This window comes from Lissotriton vulgaris, chromosome 1_1 (assembly GCF_964263255.1).
Source record: "Lissotriton vulgaris chromosome 1_1, aLisVul1.2, whole genome shotgun sequence".
In the NCBI taxonomy this organism is placed as follows: Eukaryota; Metazoa; Chordata; class Amphibia; order Caudata; family Salamandridae; genus Lissotriton; species Lissotriton vulgaris.
This window is the reverse complement of record NC_141685.1, coordinates 2,019,061,999-2,019,080,392: the sequence shown is the minus strand read 5'-3', so window position 1 is coordinate 2,019,080,392 and position 18,394 is coordinate 2,019,061,999. Positions and strand designations below refer to the sequence as shown.

Here is an 18,394-nt window from a genome sequence, read left to right as displayed (position 1 = left end):
GGAAGTTTCCTAATCTCACAACCTAGGGTCGAAACCCTCAGGTTGCACCAGAGTCAGAGGCGAGGACCCCCTCCCTCTGCACCCACTTTAAGAATTCTGCACCCTCCCACCTTGGAGCGGTACACCTGGAAGCCAAAGAGGTCAGGACACCGATTACAGATGCCCTTCCCTCCAGGTCAGACTGAACCTGAACCTGGCCTTCCCCTCCTCGGGGAACAACCTCCGGAGGCCCCACAAATGGATCAAGCACTCTGGGCGGTTAGATGCCCGGCGAACCAGAACTTCACAGGTAACACCCATGCCCCCCTGAGGGTGACACATAACTAATGTGTTGTGTGACAGTCTGCCTGGCTCTAATCTCGCAACTTCCTGTCCACCTGACAGGGCGCAGATATCCACCAGAACAGAAGTGGCATCAAAGTGGTCACCTACTGGTGGCGCAGACCTTCTGGCTAGCCCCTGACCCACTGATTCTTCCACTGGGGACTCTTTTCCCCTCTCACCCCTCAACCAGGACTTCTGGACCCTCCACTTAGGAGAGGTACTGCCCAACACCAGGACCGCTGGAGCTCTGGTTACAGACACTCCACGTCCTCCAGACACGGGATGATCCTCCTCAAATGACTTACAAGTACAGCCTAGGCCCCCAACCTGGCCCTCCCCTAGGGAACCCTCCAGGCCCTGAGATGGGGATTCAGGCCACTGTGGAACTCCTCGTCTCACACTCACTCCGTCTCCACTGAGACAGGACGCCCCTCTCATTCTACTGGGACCTAGCTGAGCTACACTGAACCTCTTCCCCCACACAGGACCAGAAGATACACAAGCCACTATTTTTGGAATCACTCCCCAGTGCCTCTGCAGGACCTCCAGCACACCGCCAGAGGTCCACCTCCAGTGCAAGCTCCTTATCACCAGAATAACTCACACCTATTCGTCCAATGCAACACACCACTCATCCACACACGCCCCCCCCAGACTGGTGAGACAGTTCCTCGCTGTCCCTGCATCTCAACCTGCACCCCTCTTACTGAGCACCAGGTACCACACTCTGGGAATGGGACTTCACACACTGGACACACTTCTGCTGCCACTACTGGATCTAACCCACTTGTGAAGCCAGACACTCACACTACACTCAGGGGAAAACCATCCACCTGAGCTAGCTATTTCTCCTCCACACTCCCTTTCTTCCCTCCTATCTACCCACACCTCTGGGGACAGGAACAGGGATTGGGCACTGGACTCAGCAAGGGATTCCCTATCCATGGGATCCCCTCCCCACCTACTGGCGGCCCTCCCTGTCATTTTCTCTCTTCTGCCACTAGACATACAAGCGCAGAAAACACCATTTAAAATGACACTCTTGAGGAGAAAACAAAATTAGAAACAATAATCCCCAACATGTGGCTATCTAAAATACAGAGTTTTATAATGCAGCCAGTTGTCGCTGTGGTACTGTGCAAACACAAGTCTTAATCCCATCGCTGATCACCAATGTTAGAAATGGGATTTCTGGTTGGCTAAGGCTTGTGCCAAAGCCAGGCAGAAACCACCACTCTAGTCAGGGCATGGGAGTTACACGCCAAAGATAAACCCTGCTCACCCCCTTGGTAGCTTGGTACGAGCAGTCAGGCTTATCCCTCGGGCCATGTGTAAAGCATTTGTGCATGCACACAGCAACAACATCCCAGGCACACCACAAAAGGAACTCCACACACGGTTATATAAAAAATAGCCTTTGTATTGTCATAAACACATTAGAAACATAATCACATATGATACACTGTGCCAACTCGCACGGGCCATATTCACAAGGGATTATATACACATGACAGGGCCACATCGACCACTGTCAGAACCATCACAAAGTGACTTGATAAAAGTAAAACAGATCATAAACATACAATGAGTAGACACTGGTAATCACTGTACTTAGCATCAGCCTGTAACATAAACTACCTTATGCACAGTATCACATCAGGCGCAAATTACATTCTGCGCCAACCTCACCAGCATAAACACATTATGCAATCCTCTCACAAGTCTAAACACATTAGACCCTAACTTCCTAAGCGCAACTCACATTAGGGGCATACATCACACATAGAGACATAATCTCACTAGCATAAACCATGATATGCAAAACATCCTCATAATCATAAAAGACCACATTTAGAGGTATCAAACAGGGTGCGTAAAGCATACTACACACAATACATTTCCTAGCACCACATCACATTAGGGCCTGGCGCCCTACAATTCTAGCAGCCCCCCTGGCCAACTGGCCATCTCAAACAGGCGCTCAAATGCCCTATGTCCCAAAGTCAGGGCGCGCTGCCAATGCAGCAAAATTCCAGGGTGCACACTCCGCGCAGACCTAAACGTTGCAGCTGACACTAAGTGCTACGCAGCTGTAAGTGTCAGGGGCAAAGGAGTACATCTCATTCCTGACTCAGACGTGTCCCCCAAAGTCAAGAACGACCTAAATGGTGCAGCTGCCCACTACTTGCTGGGCAGCTGGAAATGGTCAAATGGGGCTTGGACTCTCAATGCCCCTGAAACAAATGTGCCCAACGTTGGAGCCATCTGGCTCTGAAAATAAACATGTCCCATGGAGCGCACGGGCTTCTGAAATAACTATGCGCCAATAAAGAAGAAGGAGAACTTGCCCCCAAGCACTGTGGAGCGAACTGGTGCTTTTAAAATGATTAGGCCAGTGTTGGAACCGCCTAGGCTCTAGAAATAATGATTCTCCCTGGTTGCAGCAGCCCGAATCTATCTGTGCGCTCTCATTGTTCTATATGTATCTAGCATATAGTATCAGTTGTCTGTGCAAGTTGTTGGTTCTGTTAGTAGCTGTTCCCATAGGTGTCTGCTCCAGATTGTCATTCTTGCCTGCAGGTGAACTCCGGAGACTCCTCTATGCGGTAACCAGCACAAAGACTCAATCTGCTCACCTCGTCAAGATGCATGTAAAATCAAGTAAGTCCAAAATTCCCAAACGTGCGTTAGCAAACAATATCACGCTTATTGACTGCACTAGCCGACCTGACCTTTATGACTGTCCTCAACATGGCGGCCGTCTAACTTTTTACGCGAACATTAAAACAAGCATATCTAGCACCCGCCTTTATCAACACGCAGGCCTTTTAACCCAAGTATTTGGTTTAGGCAGACTAATCCAGTTGGGTCACGTTTATTTGATCTCCTCAAAAGTTATTTAGCAGTCTCCATCTGCTGCCTGACCTTAAGATGGCGACTATGAACTCAGAATAATTAAATGCCCGGTAAGGTATGAAGCAGGGGAAAGTGAAAGTGATAAGTTGATCCCCAAATCACTGATTAAAAGACTGTGACCAGGGAATAGTCAAGGTCCAGTGTGGTAACGAGGCTGGTGGAGGGTGATAAGCTGCTCAACCTCCCACGGTTCACCTAGTCACCAATTGTGCAGGTAAAATGGCCGACATCTGTCAACACTGAGCTGACCTGTTGAGCCTGTTCCAGCACTCCTCCACTGACTGCTGCACAGCCCGTCTGCCTGGTCCGGACACCATTGCTGCGTCACTTTCACCCTCTCCTGACGCACGGAACCCGGTGCGAACGCCATCCCTGGTGCTCCTTCTGCTTTTGCCCTGAGATTTCTCCCCTTGGAGGACCTGCATCCCTATACACGCTCCTCCACTGATTCTGCCTTTATGGAAGTAGTCCCTGGGTAGTGGGCTGAAGGGACGACTGGTCTGTTCTTTACATCTCTATTTCCTTACCTCGGGGCACCTGATCTCAACTCCCTAGTGTGAAGCCCGGTTTCCCTGTGGTTCGTTATTACTGAAACCGTCCTGCCTTCTTTCTATGACATGGCGATGACCCCCCCCCCCCCCCCCCCCCCTGAACAGCCCCACAAGATGGCGCATGCAGCAGCCTGGACCTGAAGACCCACTGTGCATCTCCCTGAATTTGCATGGACCGTGGCCGTGGAGACCTAGCTTTTTTGACCGAAGCCCGGTGGATCTACCTGATAGCTAAAGAGGAGATGGGTTGTGGACTTCTCCCTCGGCTTTCACCTACCCAGCCGGACTTTGGGCAGACTTTCCTTCATCTCTCAGTTGCATTCTTCTCCTACCCCTTTAACCTACCCCCTTACCTCCCTATATTTTCCATTTAGCTTGTCCTCTATGCTCGCTAAATGTTTTCCAGTTGAGACCAAGCTATTTGACCGTTGACCGGTGGAGCTACCTGATAGCTATAGAGGAGATAGGCTGTGGACTTCCCCCTTGCCGTCACCTACCCAGCCGGACTTTGGGCAGACACTCCTTTGTCTCTTCATCCTATTTCCATCCTACCCCTTTACCCTACACCCTTTCCCTCCGAAGCTCCACTTGTCTCGTCTTCTACGTTCGTTAAATGTTTTTCTAGTACCTGTTGTAACTTGTAACTTATGTCATTTTCTAACTTTGTGGAACCTTATGTAAAGCGCTCTGATACCTCCGGGTCTAGCCAGCGCTATATAAAACTCAAATAAATAAGAAACAAAGTGCACTATTCCTTTCTTGGCCTAGCTACTATGGTTAGTCGTTTGATGTAACAAAACAAACAAACAATTAAGACTGAAAAAACAATAGCAGTTGAATTGTTTATGTCTGACTATTTTGCTTGAAATAGTATGTCTCAATTAGATTTACCAACTGTACTGAAAAAGAAAATTCTTCAAATCTAGTTTATATCTTTGTATGGAGACCAATATATATTTTTTCAACCAAATGTAAGGTCATCATTAGATAGGAAAGTAACCACAATATATTAACCTTCAAATTGGTTTAAAAAATATTAGCACCCACAAAAAACAACAGTTCATCTTTTTGAGTGACACATACAAAACTACTGGAAATATATACACAGATTTATGGCACAAAGGCATGATTTTGTGGCTTTGAAATGATGTCTAACAATTGTGATCATATATCAATGATATTGCTGGGAGCAAAGAACATTTTGAATATCGCAATATCAACTAGCTACGTAAAGATCACACTAAAGAAAGAAGAACATATTAGAGATGCACTAGAGACACACTAACGTGTAAAATAAATTAAAAAAAACAGCTATAGACAATCCATTATAAGTGCAGGAATTGAACCTAGAGGTTAGGGAATATAACCAAGCAGCTCCCTTTGAATATATTAAGTTCAAAACTCCAGTTTCTATTGGTGGAGAAGTAATGGGTGTTATGAATCATTCACCTGATTACCTATTTTTACAATTGGTATGAAGATCATATAGTCTTACTTTATACTCAGCTATTAATACTAACTGTACTAATATTAATCCAAATTTTGTTAAGGGAAATAATTAAGGAACAAAGGGAAATGAAATTGATTCAGGCACCAATGATTCACCTATCTCCATCATCAAGCGCTCTGGGCTAAATTTTGATACCTATGGGTGCTTTTTATATGACAAATGATGTAATGTGCTCAGCCTCTAGTGTACAGTATTCAAATATTTCAACAGTGGTAGTGATTCCCCCGTTGTTGAAGGGGTCTATTTTATATCTCATGCATAAAAGAGTGTTTTAAACAGACCCTGTGAACAACCAACATCATACACTGCTTGTTACTAAGAAAGCTAGGGGGCTGGACACCCGAGAAGCAAATAATTAAGTTTATTCAAACTTGCTTTTGTAGAAATTGATCCATGGAGAGTAAAAGTCTTATTCTTGCCCTATTCATCTGTAAAGCAAGAACAAATCCCACCGACAACCTATGTGCTTGCGAGATCTATTATTCATTAGCTATGACAGAGTAGAAAGTAGAATAGGCTCTTGAGTGTGATGCCTATTACAGAATAGCAATTGTCTCATAAAATATCCCACTGGCTAAAATATTGTAAGCATGGCATTTTGCAGCACAACACAGGATTGACAGTTGCAACAGATCATAATTTGCTGTGTAACAATTCATCAAAGCCAAACATGTCACCTACCAACACGATCAGATCGAAAATTCAGGGGTTGTGTCAGGTCTTTCACTCGGTCAGGTTGTTCAAATGTTTCCAGGAGCTCACCCACATCGCCGCAATGGGGTAATATCTGCACCCCCTGCTGCCTGCTAGTTTCAGACCCATCTGCTCACTCCTCGCCAATCTAGCCACACCACTCTTCCATTGCATGATAAATGGGGCCCTATCAGCTTTTCAGTGCAGAGCAATGCACCTTTGGCTGGCATGAGAGCAAGCGTTTGAAACCTGTTATTTTATAGTCAATTGATTCAGTCCCAATAAGTATATCCTGTCCTATCTTTTTATGTGCGGAGTCTCCCCACTCATAAACTTACTAATAAAATGCAGTTTAGTCAATTCTAAAACAGCATAAACTTACACAAACATGCAAGATCATCCTTGTGAATCATGCCCTGGCTATCTTTCCCATGAGATACCAACTGTGAATGGTTTGAAAAAGGGGTGTATTTGGTCTCACCTAGAATTTTCACTTTATATGGCAGATTTGTCCAAAGCAGTGGATGTTCCTGATGCTTACTTTCTATAACTTGCCTCTGCGAGTGTTCCATTTTAACCTTACATGCATGAGTTGGTAATTATGTCAAAACATGCAACTGGATTACATACCTCAATAACACTCTTGGAAAGATACAGCTGAGACAGTTGTTTCATAGTGAATCCTAAAAAAGGGCAGACAGATGTATAACTTTGACTCCTTGCTTCCTCTCTGCCCTCCTAGTTTTGCTCAACTTCACTGGCTACCCATTCACAAAAGATGAAACTTAAAACCTTATGTCTTGCCCACAAATGGCTCTATGGTTCCTTCCCTGATTTTTTGAAATCCAAAATATATGCACTTGTGGTCTCTTTGTTCAGCCTCTTCACTCTGGCTACCAGTTCCAGATGTCAAGAAAACTTCTTTTGGTGGGAAGTCTTTCTTTCCTTTATTTCACCATCTAATAAGCAATTTACTCAAAGCCATTCTGTTTTTCAACTAACCCTTCTATTTCACTACTCATGCACTCTGTCTTTCTGTTATCGCCAACATACTCATCTGGACTTCAAAAATACCTATCCTATCATTTCACAGGTGTCCATCTTGGAATGGTTTCTATCATAAAGAAAAAAAAAGATTTCAGAGATGGCTGCCCATGAATGCGCACACATGCACCACTGGCAATTTAATTCACAATTCCAAGATGGTTGATGGAAGTTTTGGAACAGTAAATTAAAACAAAGCTTGCATGAGTTGCCGTCCGAGCTAAAAGAAGTGAGTGCCTCAACAGCACTGTGATGCTGTTTAGCCTTTACAATAATAATAATATTTAACTATATATATAAAACAGGGGTAGGGAGAGTGGGAAAGCAATTGACGGAATTGAGTAGCCTAGTAGCAATGTACAGATGATGGGCTCTAGTAAAACAATTGCAAAAATAATATTAAACCCGAAACAATGAGGCGAGAATGTGAGAATTGGGTGACCAATGGACAAGTAGGGTGGGGAGTCTTTAGCTAACCGAAAGGAGGAGAAGGAGAGAGAATGAGCAAAGTCACGTGCTCCCATAAAGGGCTAAAAGAAAAAGAGAAAAATATTACCTGTTGGTAGTGGAAGGATACAACTCATTCAGCCAAAGGGAAAGTAAGGCATAAATGTTTCAGGGGTGGAACAAATGCATATATTGTCAAGAGAGCCCCAGATCAAGGGCAGGGAGCTGAGAGAGATAAGAAAGCCATCCATTCATGTGCAAGGTGCAAACCCAAAGCCCACTCTATATATTATATTGTTCACAACCGGTCTTCAACAACAGACAGCTAAAGCTATAATCAAGACCTCAAATATCTAAAGACAGGATCATAATGAACAAATAAAAACAATTGGTAGGCAATTCATTACAAAACAGTTAAACTCTATTTCCATGAAAATTTATAATGCTCAATAATGAAGCTATTCAAAAATGTACAAATTGTGAAAAAGATGCCATTGGATCTAGCATTTGTTAAATGTTCAAGTACTAGTTTGAAGTAGATGTCCTATACTTTAAAATGATTCTGCTCAAATAAAAATGACAAATTTCCCAAAGATAATTTGTTAAACAATCTAAATCAATGTTTTTAATGTGTACAGTTAAAAATAGAATACCCCAGCCCGTCTCCGGCTGGTGCAATTAAAGATCCTACACCGTATTTATATAACGGGTTCCCGTCTGCTCCGTATGGGTTATTCTGTGGATGGATTGTGTAAGCATGGGTGTGGGTTGACGGGTACTTTCCTCCATATCATATGGGAATGCCCGGAGGTGGTTGTGTTCTGGAACCGTGTGCATGCAGTTTTGGAAGAGGTTACGGGAGTTTGGTTGTTACCTGAAGCCCTACGCTGTCTGCTGAACGTATGGGAACCGAATGATTATAATGTGGTACAGACTCAATGGGCTACCCTTGGGAATATGGCAGCTAAAAGAGACATAGCACAATTGTGGGGGTCCCAAAGAGCACCTACGGTCTCAGCGTGGAAAGAAAACATGGACTGGTGCATGTTCAGGGAAAAAACGGTGTATGTTGCGCGTGGCAGACCAAGGAAATGGGGTAAAATATGGGACCAATGGAATTCATACCGGGGGGAGGTGTGTACTCTTCCTTTTGTAGATACTCCGGAAATGTTGCAGTCCCCATAGTGGTTTGTTTCCCCCCTGGAGCAGACACCTACCGACATAGCTTCTTTTGCCTCATTAGTCTTTGTTTATTTATTGTTTATAATTTGATTTATGTATAACTAAAATGTAAAACCTTAACTTCATCCTGTGCAAATATCCTATGATTCATACGAACTGTATGCTGAATCGCTGCCGGACCCCTGGGTTGCGGGCTGAAGAGCTGTGTTTTTATACAATACAAAGTTTCTGTTTAATTTTAGTGACGACCGGCCCCTGTGGTTGTAGGTCCATGAATGTACTGTTGCTGAAGTGAACAATAAAGGTTTAAAAAAAAAATAGAATACCTTTGGTGCTCAGCTCCCCTCAACAGAGAACAAAGGTATACAAATCATACAAAACCCATAAACTTAAATGACACTTTTGATACATCAAAGGGATAGACATCTTTGGGTCAGACCTGCGGTATGTCACCTAAATATATATGGACCTTCACTTTAACTTTAAATGATATAGGTCAAGTTCTTTTACTTTGTAAATACAATGTAATTAAAAAATATTATTCCGGTTACATCGGCAACCATAAAAGTACATCACAAAAACTTCAAAAAAAGAAAGATAATCTTCAGTTAAATTAAATTAAACAAGTACATCTCTAAAGCAAGAATATTGAATGCTGCAAAAAACTGACAGTGCATGGGTAGTTTAAGAGAGTAATTGGTAAAGAAAACTCATATCTCCAGCAGACTAAAGTTCAGGGATAACATAAGATTTCATTGAGACAGTCACACCTTTAAAACAATTCCAATATACTTAATACATCATCAAAACCAATTATATTAAAACACAGCTAAAAAATCAGTTTTCGTTTTGGTAATAGCACATTTTAAAATACAACACATATTTACACATAAAGAGGGAAAAATTAGCAGTTGCCAAATGACGAGGGCATCACCACATCTTCAAATTCCATTCTCCCTTAAGACTGGTATGAAAACCCTTTTAGTAAAGGCAGTATAATACTGACAGAAGAAAATAAAATTAAACATTCTCTGGGGGGTGGATTCATTGCATGGGCATGTTAAACCCTTAAATGAGTTGAATTGGCCAAAGGGGAAGCTGAGATGCCATCTCACAAAACCCAGCCTAAATCTTGTTACGAGCAATATGTCCCAGGTATTGTCCACCCACTCAGGGTATGGTTTAAGGTTAGTGTGATTTGGATTTTCACATACTCCCTGACAGTACACTTTAATAGTAATTCAGTTTCCTCCCTTTGGTAATGCCTGAATGCCTTTAAGGGTTTCTTTACCCAGGCCATATCCGTTTGGTCATGGAGGCAGGAATAGAAAAAGGCCCAGCCTACCCGGGGTCGGTCGCTAATTCAGACCCTTTTAACTAGAGGATTTTCACTCCCCAATTGACTCAAGGAAGTATAAGATAATTTCCCTATTAAATGAGGCATGCAGGCTTGTCCAGACTGCACACTACATGGCAAGAGGGCCCGAAATAATAATCACATCTGTGTCCTCAGCCCAAAGGTCTTGATGGACAATGGAGCTTGCACAGGCAGGTGGAACTCCCAGGAGCCGCCTAAAGACCCTATTTGGTTCACCCTGGAGGGGCTTAATATTCGAGTATCCCGAAATGCCCATTTCAGTGGTAAGAATATGAAGGCATTTACTCCTGTATACCTCCAGCAAAGGGGCTACTGGTTTTCTTCCAATATGGGAGGCTAAATTATAAATATACCCAGCTGCACTCACAAATCCAAGGCACGCCTTAATGGTACAGGGTCCCCAATTCCCCTGGTGTTAAAAACAACACCCAGATATAAAACATCCAGCGTGAAAACCACAGGATGGACTTTCAGATATATATCGTTCACCTTGTGATGCCTGAGTCCAGGCAGCCAAGGTGAAATTCTTATTCAGATTGGTGGCAAGGCCAAGTGTCCCCAGGCAGGTAACAAACTCCTGGAACAGCATCCTGAGGCCATTAAAAGTTATGGAGATTAATGCAGAGTCATCAGCACACAATAACAATGGAACCTTCTTTTTATATCGCTAGTCCGTCTCTTACACTGCTCTAAGCCGTTGGACTTTACATTTATCAATGGGCTTCTCCCTCAGGGCCTTTTGTTTTTGTAAATTTGCCGAGGGCTTACAGCAAGATGCATCAAGCCATATGGTCACATGCTTCCCGGGTCTAACTGGCTCCATGAGCGAATTGCTTACTATCTGCCCCAGCTGGGCAAATTGATCGGCCAAAGGCAGGATGTCATCAAAAGTGGTGAGATGATTAAAACCTGTATTAAGATGGTTGTTGCACAATTTAGACAAGAGCATTTAGTTCAACATTTCTCCATGTCAAAGAGCTTGCATCTTAACAACTAAGGAGATCAATGTCACACCATTCGCACCACTACCCTCCTTGCGAGTACATAAACTAACACTCAAAGGGTTATGGTCACTGTATATACTTTCTTCAATCCCTCCCCTTAAAGCTCAGTTCATTAAATCTCTGGATACAAAAATAAAGTTGATGACTGAGCCATACTCTCCCCTAGTAAAGGTTGCTTTTGAGGGGTAGAGGGGATCTAGGAGTTCAGAGGCATTAATACGGTTGAATAGATTACTAAATGTGGGTGAGTGCTTGGCCTTCTTGTCCTTACCCAGATCTGTTAATCCTAAATTGATGGTGTCCAACAAATAGCATTATTCTCCTGGTTAATCCCCTATTTTTTTTATTAAAATCACCACCTAAGATGATCTGATATCTGTTGTGCAAGGACGAGAATTTGCTGTCAATGCCTACAATCACAGAGCAATTTAATATTGACACTAAAATGAGATCCGGCGCTCATATTATAATAGTTGGTAAAAACAATGGTCTTGCAAAAAACAGGGCTAAGTGGATAAAAAGGCTTTGATTAAAGTGCTATCCGTGCAAACCAGGCTCATTTTGCACGATAAAGTTACTCTATACAGTGCTGTTAACCCCACCGTTGCCCTCCCAAAAGGAGATGGAATCGCTGGGACGGAATAAGAAACATAATCCTCCAGGCTAAAATCATCAGTAGCTCAGGTCTCTTGGAAGAAAACAATATCTTAATTAAGTATAAAGGTGACCCAATTCTCACAGCCCGTTTTTCTGACAATACCAGCAATATTCCAAAGGAGTATTTTAACCTCTTCCATGCCTTCAACTGTGTCTGTTGAATTCCCACCCCTGTATCTGGGCTAGTAACATTGGAATTATCCAATGTGGGGCAGTTTCCACTGGCTGTGTCCATTACTGGGCTCATATCACAGCCCAAATGGCCTGCACTACAGCTGGCTTCCAGGCCTGGGCACTGCTCACACACCTGGAAGTGCTGTGTCAATCATTATCAGCCATTTCGGCCAGGGGCGCAAAGCAGTTCTGGACAGGAATGTTTTAGGGGGATGGCTGAGTTGGTGTGTGGCCATGAGGACGTTCCCAAATTTGGGGGTGTCTAGCAACTTCTCTATAGCAATAACCAAATGACAATTTCTTAATATTGCCTGACAAACATTGGCCTTGAAGGGAAGTCCTAATCAGGTCTCTTGCAATACTCAGATTTCTGAAGGCTACAATGACACAGTCACCTGCAAGTTCCTTATGTATGTTCCCCACCCTTCCCACCCTCCTTGCCTTAAGAACTCCAGTTCCCATGGATTCAATGTATAGACTTGTGAATTAGATCCTTAGTAGACTTGCTAGCCTCCGGACGTAGGATTGTCACATTAGCTAAAATAATAGCAAATGGACAAGATGCAGGCGGGAGGTAATATCTAGAGGTAGGAACTGAGGCTAAACCCTTCATCCTAGGGGGGGCGTTTGGGAATTATCAATAGTCCTCGGGCCCTAGGATGTGGGGCAGACACCTCAAGGGCCTGCCAAACATGAGAGATCGCTGGACCAGTTCCACGTAGTCCCTCAGTTGAACCAGAGTATAATCGCCCCAACCCCCCTCAGTGGACAAACCTCTAGCGCAGGTTTTGAAGAGGCAATTCCAGCTATCGGGGCACCAAAATTTGCAGTATCTAGGGTCAGTCTTGCATCTAGATCTCGCAGTTTCTTCTCAATGCATCTCAAGCGATCATAAACATGCTGCCGCTTAGAGGCCAGGAGTGACTCAGCATTCATCCTAAACTGGATAAACACTCCCCCAATTGTCTCTTTAATAGCAGGTGACAGAAATGCATAAGAACTGGGTTGACTTGGGGTAACAGTGCGCTTACATTTAGCACCTCGCTTTTGCTTGACATTCGGCAGCTTGACTGATTTTACAATCTGCTCATTTTGGACATCTTCCACAATGGAGGTCCACCCTCACTAGTATGAGTCGAACCCTTGTCCCTGAGAAACAGGGGTCCCTCACCCAGGATCAAGTTATCAGCCAGCTAGTTGGCAGAAGCAGCTGGCGAAGTCTGCATACCCCCACAGTTGATGGGTGTGAAAGCGCCTGCAACTATCCTTTCAATGGTGAGAATTTCTTTGTTGATAGAACCCATTGCTTTTTCTATAAATCTGTTGAGCATGTTGACCCTTTTTTTGGCAGTAGCCCCATCCAAATTGGGTTTATGTGTATGCTTACCTATCCTAACAAACTAGTTGGCAAGCCTTTGCGAGAAAGAGAGTTGGTTCTTTACGGGTGCAAGACACTTTCAAAACATAGAAAAAGTGGGACCTCAAAAAAAATGTAAACAATACTTGTATCAGCAAAACCAAGGCGGGTGGCCCACCTCAGCCTCTCCTGGGGCCTCATTTATGAGAAATGACGCATCGCTGCGTGAAAGCAGCGATGCGTCACTTCTTAGTGCGCACTCCTAGCGACATTCCTGATGCGTCATATTTAATCTATGACGCATCATGTCGCAAGGAGTTACAGATATGTCAGTATTTCTGACGTATTTGTAAGCGCAAAAGTGATGCATTGCTGGAGTGTGTCACAAAAGAGACGCAACTCCAACAATGCGTCCTTTCACATGGGGCAAGCCCCATGTGAAAGGGCCTGCGTCAGTCTTACGCCTGCTGTGAGGCAGGCGCAAGATTTTGACGCAACAGCGTCCTAAAAGTAACGCAGTGAAATCTCATAGATTTCACTGCGTCACTTCTACGACCCTTCCTTGCGTCAATACGCCCCCCTTGCATACATTATACCTGGCGCAGGGGTTTACAAAGTGACGCATCTACCTAGATGCGTCACTTTGTAAATATGGCACAACAAGGCGCATTTTTTACGCCACTGGTGCGTCACAAAAAGTGACGCACGGCCGCATAAATGAGGCCCCTGAACTCTTACGGGAGCGGACGGGCCCGCTCTTGACCCGCGCTTTACTCGAGCATTTGCCAGGCGCTTTCTGCATGCGTCCTGCACCACAAGAAGCTCAATAGGCATATTAGCGCTTACTGCTAAATAGGGTCCTTCTCCTGTGCTCACGTGGTCTCCTAGGGCTGGGGCCCCCCCTGTCAACTGTTGGGTGGCAAGGAGGCTAGTGGCAGCAAACTGGTCATTTACTATATCAGTAAAACTTTCAATTGCCTCCTGGTCAATGGCACTTGAGAAAAAGCTTCCTCTAGAACTAATATGGCAAAGTGGGCTCAACTTATCTGCAGCACATGCAGCTCCAACCAGCTATCCAAGGTCAAATATATTTTAGTGCAACTCTCAGAAAAGGAATAATCCCAACAGCTCAGCAACCTGACGACTTTCAACCTACCTGTCCTTTCCGCAGGCCATGGGTTCTGGTGTGGCAAGCTGGTCTGATGGTTATTATTTTTTATTACTTTTTATTGCATAAATATATATATTTGTTTTAATGAAACAGAAAAATATGCAGTCACCCAATCACAGCGTATTTCTGCTTGGAGTAAACTTTTTTTTAAACTGAAACCGTTAAATTTAAAAGCCTTTCACAGTCTGTTTTACTACTGATGTTATTTAAACTAACCTTTCATTGGCGTTTTATTCTTATTATTTAAGAAGGAGACATAAAATAAATAGTCACCCAAGCAAGCACTGAAACAGCTGGCAGCTTCCATCTCAAAATCTTATGTAAAAAATGTATAACATCAGCTTTGACAAGTATCGGCAAAGCCAATAGGTCTTGCTTATGAGAAGAACTAGTAGATTCAGCAATGCTCTGTCGCCAAACTGTACAACAGAAAAGCTGCCGCGCAGCATGGCTAAAATTAATTTAAAAAAAGCTTCATGAAGCATTACAGAAGGTGGTCAGGGGTTAATGGGGGTCAGCAGACATGCAACAGAGGATTGGAAGGGGGCTGGGGGCAAGAAGAGAGGCAACTGAGCTTTAGTGGGAGCGGCTGGGGAAAGCAGACAGACTAACCCAAAACCCACCTGAACGGACTACCCAGAGGGCAATCGAGAGGGTTTGGCTCAATACATATACAACTGAGTGTGGCCAAGAGACTCTGGGGCAAGAACACCAACAACGGAGTATTGGGTACGGCGCTGTGGTAGGTATGCAGATAACAGAAGGATGGGAGAGGGCTGGAGCATGCACACTGGGAGATGGGACTGGGAGAGGAACAGAGAGGAGAGAGAAGAACACAAGGGAGACGGATGAGAAACACACATTCTTGCGGAGTGCTTAAACAAGAAGAAATAAGCAGCACCGAATGACTCCTCGCAGATGGCACAAAGGAAAGGAATTCAGTGCAAAGGCAGAAGAGTGCTGAGCATCACATCCTCGTCTTCAGCAGCTCGCTCACGCCCCCATTGGAACACCAGTTGATAAATATTGCATTGGCACCAACGGCTGCGAGCAGCAGCAATCAAGCCATTATCTCCTCAGCAGATTAAGAGCCGAAGAACAGGAAAAAGGTTATTACACTGTGGAGGTTCCCTTTAATCACCAGCTCATCCATGCAGCAGGCGTCAGAACACTAAACTACGTTAAGCTGTAGATAAATATTTAAACCTTATATAATTGCCATAACCAAAATAGTTTGGTAATCCTCCACTTAAAGACTTGAGTGCATACTTTCCGTGTCCTCAAGTGCTAATCGTCTTTTAAATGTAACAGTCCTGGATCTGCTGATTATAATTATTTGTTGTGTATTTGGACCTTGATTGCAGGTGCTTGTTATCAGCCATGTTTCTTCAATGGCCGCCCTAATTGGCTGAGTCTCGGTTGTTCTTTTACAAACAAAGCACTCGGTGATGCCTTCTAGAAGTGCTTAGTATGTGCTTAGTATGTGTCTGAGGCTTCCACTGCTTTCATGCAGCTCTCATTCTGAAGGTGCTGCAGTACTTCATCAAGCACTGGCCTCGGGCCATTTACTTTAAGCATCCTTTCATCCCCGTTTGTCTTTCTTACAGATACCATGCTCCCTCACAGATCTTATGCCCACAGTTGGGCCTCCCTGATGTGCACTTACATACTCTGAAGCATGAACCACCAGGCACTCAAGACTTCCAAACCGATGCAGGCCATCTCATGGACAAACGCGGTTTGTTGCTTCTTAAATTTGTTTTAAATCTTTACAAAACCTATTTGGTTGATGCATTTTCATTTTTACTCCCGATCACAACTTCAGAAAATGTATGGGTCCATTTAAACTCGTACACAAAATCTGGTGTAAATATTTCACAGTACAGTTTACAGGCATGAAGAAGCCTCCGATTTTGCATGCCATTTTTAGAGACCTGCACTGCACAAAAAGCGACTGCAAAATGTGCCCGTTGTGTAGACACAGAAAAAAGCTTTCACTGTCTCAAATGGCTCGATGTTTCCTCAAAAACATTTCGTACAGCTGGCCCAAGAGCTCTTAAAACATAGTTTCCTATCCTACCCATAGTTTATTACTGGCTTGGCCCAGAACAATACCTACTAAAGTACTACTACAAAAATGAGTGTGTAAGGCACAGATTACTACTATAAAGACGACTCTGTGTCAAAATAATTTCCTAACACATTATCAGCTCAATCACTTTGCAAATATAGATGCACTGAAAGGTAGAAGGTAACTTAATTTAATATAGCGCATGTCACTGAGGCCTAGGCTCAGACCACGGTAGCAAACAACAAAGTGATGGAACAAATACTTGTCTAAATGAGCGAGTGTTATGGCCACATTCAAATCCATCATGGAATTTGGTCCTCATGAGCCAAATCCTTTGCCATTGCCTGAAAATGTGTTCAACAATCTCTGTGTACTCAGAGCACAGCAGAGATCTAAAAGGCAAAAGAACAACTAGGTAAACAACCTTTATAGAAAGAAATGTTCACATGTCTATAAAATAAATAAATTCTCATTAGAGATTAATTATAGAACCTCATTGTTTTTTCCAGAATAGTTGATTTCAGGGTGGAAGATATATATATATATATACATATATATGTATATATATATATATATATATATACATATACATATACTAGCAGACCTTCCCGACGTTGTCCGGGTATGAATTGCTGCCGGCCAGTAGTATATTGTTTTGTAGGATTTCGTTTTGATAGCATTTCTTATCTGTGACAGGCCTGTGAAAGGCTCCAATTCACAGTGCACTGCTGATGCACTTAAGAGTGCGCGTTCAGTAGTGTGTGAACTCGAGTTTCCCTACTTTATTTTTCCTTGCAATATTATATTGTGGGAACTCGACAACATGGCATGAGCACAATTTACATTACAGAAAAACACATTCATTTGTGGTAGGCACGGGGAGACAAAGCGATTTGCCTGGAATCCCAGGATGTTGAGCTGATGCCGAGATTCAAACGTAGCTCCCCAGCTCTAAAGTTCGCAATTCTAGAACTTGTGGCGGGAGGTGTGTTTAAAAGTGTATGTCGGTGCTGGCCATCAGTGAGAGACCTGTGCATTTTTCAAATCGGTGGTGAAAAATGTATGTTGCTGGAGATGTGGGCCGCCGTGCCACCAATTTACTTACCAGGGGAGGGGAAATACCCATTATTCTGCAACTTTCTTTCCGCATACCATCACTCCGCATACTTTCATTACAAAAGTACCATGACTCCGCAATGCCATTATGACGCATGGCATTACATTTTATATGCTTTTACCACGCATACATTTACGACGAAATTCATTGTAAATGCATGAATGGTAAACGCTTGTTTTTTTTTAATGTTTGGATAAGGTAAGTATGGGTATAGGGGTATATGTTTTGGGGTACTGAGGTATATGTTTTGAGGTGTTTGGGTATTTTAAGGGTTCAGATATAGTTTTGGGTTATGGGGTACAAGGGTAGCTTTAGGGTTCAGGGCTAGGTTTGGGTTTTGGGGTATAAGGGTATTTTTAGGGTTCAGGGGTAGGTTTGGGTTTTGGGGTACATGGGTATTTTATTGGTTCAGGGCTAGGTTTGGGTTTTGGGGAACAGGGGTATTTTTAGGGTTCAGGGCTAGTTTTGGGGTACAGGGGTATTTTAGGGTTCAGGAATAGGTTTGGGTTTTGGGGTACAGGGTTATTTTTATGGTTCAGGGCTAGGTTTGGGTTTTGGGGTACAGGGGTATATTTAGGGTTGAGGGGTAGGTTTGGGTTTTGGGGTACAGGGGTATTTAAAGGGTTCAGGGCTAGGGTTGGGTTTTGGGGTACAGGGGTATTTTAGGGTTCAGGGGTAAGTTTGGGTTTGGGGGTACAGGGGTATTTTTAGGGTTCAGGGCTAGGTTTGGGTTTTGGGGTACAGGGGTATTTTTAGGGTTCAGGGGTAGGTTTGGGTTTTGAGGTACAGGGGTATTTA

The 18,394-nt window shown here is 43.6% G+C and overlaps 1 protein-coding gene across 2 annotated transcripts in view; it reads right to left on the bottom strand.

The window, feature by feature from the left end:
- Nucleotides 1-18,394, bottom strand: part of LOC147751543 (guanylyl cyclase inhibitory protein-like) — a 245,096-nt gene that overhangs the window by 188,833 nt on the left and 37,869 nt on the right. The window lies entirely within an intron of this gene.